Genomic DNA, 4,298 nt, shown 5'->3' with positions numbered 1-4,298 from the left:
AAGAGAAAGAGGAATGCACGCAGGAGGTAGGTTAGGGGCGGCGTACAAGGCAGGCATGCAGCGGAGAAATGAGAAGGCTGTCTTATCTTACTTCGCATCCGCCTTTAATGGTCCCGCGAGGCAGCACAAGATGGAAGGCGCGGGAGAGATACTCCCAACCGTGTTTGCGGGAAGGTTGAAGTCAGAAGTGGTGGAATGAATCCGAATCTACGTTACATTACAAGTGTGTGGGCTAGATTTTGATGCGTGTGATAAATAAAGGAGGTATGGATCTCAGCGGCTGAACTAATAGATATAACTAGGTAACCTGTGCAAAAATGTCACACTCTCACGCTATTAGAGAAAAACTATGTTGAGTGGGGGAATACTATTGATACAATTCACAGTGTGAAATCGTTATTCCATTTTATATTTGCTTTCATTCTTCGTTCTCTATCCTTTGTGACTTCTGTTCGTAACGGCAATTACTGCTTCAAAGGTTTTGTCAATTATTACTGAGATTTTGGCAAGTTGGTCGTAATTTTATAAATACTCGATTGAAGAATTTTAACGCCTTAGTGTTAGCTTTTATCCAGTAAATTCAATGTAATGTTTGATTGCCAAAATTTAGCTGAAATGTGATGATGTACCTTGAAAGACTGTTAACTTATTTGATCACTCTGTGAATTAGCTAGGTACAAACTTGCGAACAAGAATTTAACGAAATCTTTAGGTGAATAACTAATAATAATAACACTTGAAACCAATGCTCTTATTGGTAGCGGAATTGTTAAATGATGTTATTGGGATTTTTCAAAGAGGCAGTTAGCAAAGAAGTACTTAAAGAAATATCTAATCGAACCTCAACCACCCAGAGACCTAACGCCAGTTTGTTTTTTTTTTAATTTACTTGGTTTAACCAGATATCTATTAAAAATACAGAATAAATGTTGATTGAAGAGCTAAAATCATAGGACCGGTTTGATCGGGCATTCAGCCAGAAAACTAAGTATACATTTTTATTAGTATTCTACCGATCAAAATATGTTTCCTTGAGGTACTTAAGAAGCATTCCCTTCCTTCAAGCACTTCCTTCTTCAATTTGGTGTAAGGCCTATTCCCTTTCACTCTATCTAAAATCCTATTCTCTTCCTTCCTCTCCCTCGTATACCTAACATTCTACCCTGTAACATAGTTTTCAACATCGACTTTCCTCTAAGGACTCCCTCCATACATACCTTCTGCCTCTTCCGTATCTCATGTAAACTCTTGCCTCTTCTAACCCACCATTGCAAGCACTTCGTCGCTACTCCTCCTCTCCATCCACTTTACCTTCTCGATTGATCTCCACGCTCACATCTCGAAAGCCTCCCACTTTCTTTCGTTATCCTTCCTTATGTAAATATAGTTTTGAAAACAATTATGGGATGCAGAGTGAGTAATGTATTTTAAGGGGTGAGGAGCAATTGGAGCGGAAACTGTGTTAATAGATTTTGAAGTATTAAATGGCGCAAGGGAAGATACATGGAGCGTTTAAGTTTGCCCTTGACTTAATTAAAGCGCCTGCATGTGAACTAATCCTGAAAGATTTCATGGCCATTCCATCCCATCATGAATATTTCTGTCTTGAAGAATGCACTCCGTAAAATTTCTATACTTCACCACACAAATAGTGGAGCTTACTTTAAGTTTCCCAAGCGCTTTTGAGCACCAAACTACATCTTGAAATGAAATCTAGTCCAAGAAAATCCCTAGGGATAAGAATGCATGAGCAAGACCTCTGGGACATGCTGTACGACCTCTGTACTAGGGTAAAAAAAGGGATGGTAAAGATAAGCCCAGAGGACACAATTCGCAGAAAAGTCAGTCCCCCTGGTAAGGCACCGTGGCTCTTAGGACATTATAGTTTAAGGAAATCGTTTTCCAAGCAAAAGTCAAGGAAAGAAATGAATTAGTGTTAAGCCCGAGGAGAAAGCTATTAAGGATTGGAATGACTAGCGTATACGATTTTTTTCCCCAAAACACTTTAAGAAATGGGATTTTTCTGGTGGGAACGATGCTTGGAACGTTCCGAATAAATGCACCGTAAATTCACGGATAAGCCGACGCGAACGAGTCTCTCAAGTGCTTCACACAGCACTGAATAAGAACATGCTGAACATTCATTTAATTATTTACCATTCCCATTTCTTCGTTTCCTTTCGCCCGACCTCCCAGCAGCGATAAATCGATTTTTTATTTTTTTCGTTTTTAAGGTAGGTACGTAATACTGGGTTCGTCCGGAATTGGTATTGAAATACAAAAATGTGAAGCGATCGCTATCAAATATTTGGGGTGATATACAAGTTCAGGGAGTTCAACGGAAATCTATCAGAAAATCTGTAATCGGACAAGCAAAATTGTTCAATAATTGAGTTCGATAGAAAAAATTGTAGGTTTAAAAATAATTGAAGAGCTACAGTGATACTGTTTGGTATTGAACAAGAGTTTCAAAAATAGATAATATGAAAATTTGGCCCCTACGAGGCTTTGTTCCGGTGCTATTTCGCAAAACATTGCCAAATGTATTTTTGAAGGCATTCATAGAAAAACACGCTTACGAACCAATCTATTCTCAGGTACTTCCCTATTACAATTAAGCCATGAATTAAGCAGAATATATGGCCTAAGTGACGACCAACTAAAATATCTTAAAAGAATAAGAGTTGAGTTACATGCGTTCATCACACCATACCACCATATAATGCCTCAGATATTAATGCAGTCTTGGAGCATAGGGATATAAATATATATACTCCAAGACATTAATAAACATTTAAAATTGAGGTCAAGAGAGTGAAAAAAATAAATGTGAATAAAAATGGAGCTACGGTCGCCAAAAACAGCAGAATAAAAGTTAATGATTCATATTAAAACTCAATTTTTCTGAACGCATTCAATATAATTTGCGTAGTCCTAGGCACATCAAAACAGGTACACGGAGCTTTAAAAATTCTATGGACATAATGTGTGTAAGTATAAGCTATTTTTTAAACGGTTATTAAGAAAATTTTACGCCTTAATTTTGAATTACGTATTTAAAGTCTCCTCAAAAGTCCATCAATCACACTCTATAAGTACAATTTCGCCTGCTATCCTGATCAAACTGTACTTTTAAGCTTACGCAATGATTTGATATTAACTAGATACGCTGGGTATGAGTATTTAAACCAATTTGTCTTCAATGCTAATTTTAATGTTTTACCAGAGTATTTTATCAAAATGCTAAAACGTTTTCCAACAGAGAGAATACGAAGAATTTATTTACATAGTTCAGACTTGATAAGCTCTGCAGGAACAAGTGACTTTGTACGCAGTCACGCGCACGGGTGCAAAGTCAAATACACCAAAGGATGAAGTTCGCCATGAAAAAATATTTGACTTAGCCGGGATTCGAACCCGGATCTCCCGATTGCCGGTCAGGCGTGTTAACCAGTTCCACCACCAAGCCAATCTCACCGAAATTTGCTCCGAGAAATGGCTTGGTGGTGGAACTGGTTAACACGCCTGACCGCCAATCGGAAGACCCGACTTCGAACCCCGCCTAAGTCAAATATTTTTTCATGCAAACTTCATCCTTTAGTGTATTTGATGTAGACTTGATGTTGAAAAGGATACAAACTATTTGCCCTGAATATTTAATACGACGATAGCGTACATTTTAAAGCGAGATCTGACGAGCGGGAGTGTTGCGTTCTCTTGAAGCTTTTTTTTTCTCTTTATCCACGAGGCCCACGTGTTCTTGGATTTGAGTAAGGCAGCTTAATGCGTGTTCCGGAAGATGGAGCGCTGAGATACAGGACAACCCCTAGTTGAATGAGGCGTCGAGACAGCAGCTCCACCCCATTCAACCTTAGTAGGTTATTGGGTGCAAATTGGCACTAATGAAACAGAACCTTCTCTCTCTTTATCTCTCGCAGGGACGTTGTAGCGGTGGGACGGACAGAAAACCATCCGAGGGTGGAAAGAAACAAGAGAGAAAAAAAGTAGCAGAAGGAATTCTTGCGGCCGGAGGAGGAGATGAAGCGTAGGTGGTGGTAGGCCTTGATTGGGTGTCCGGGTTTTATCCCCTGGGATTAACGCTCACGTGGGAATATCCGGCGGCCTCTTCCAGAAATTGGATGTCATAAGCGTTACGGGGGTGTGTGCCAAATAACAGGGGTGGGGCAGAGGTGGGGGTGGAAGTATGGGAGGCCGTCCAAAAGGCAGCGGAGTCGATGGTAAATGCTTGCCCCACACAGCTGCGATATAACACATTTCGGCGCGTGTGAAGTGGAACC

The 4,298-nt window shown here is 39.9% G+C and overlaps 1 non-coding gene across 1 annotated transcript; it reads right to left on the bottom strand.

Moving 5' to 3' along the window:
- Nucleotides 1-3,396: 3,396 nt before the first annotated feature.
- Trnaa-ggc lies at nt 3,397-3,469 on the bottom strand. The gene has a single exon. It is a non-coding gene; the product is annotated as a tRNA-Ala (tRNA).
- Between the last annotated feature and the right edge of the window lie 829 nt (nt 3,470-4,298).

Source organism: Ischnura elegans, chromosome 10 (genome assembly GCF_921293095.1).
Source record: "Ischnura elegans chromosome 10, ioIscEleg1.1, whole genome shotgun sequence".
Lineage (NCBI taxonomy): Eukaryota > Metazoa > Arthropoda > Insecta > Odonata > Coenagrionidae > Ischnura > Ischnura elegans.
The sequence above is the reverse complement of the archived record's forward strand: the minus strand, read 5'-3'. Positions and strand labels throughout refer to the sequence as shown.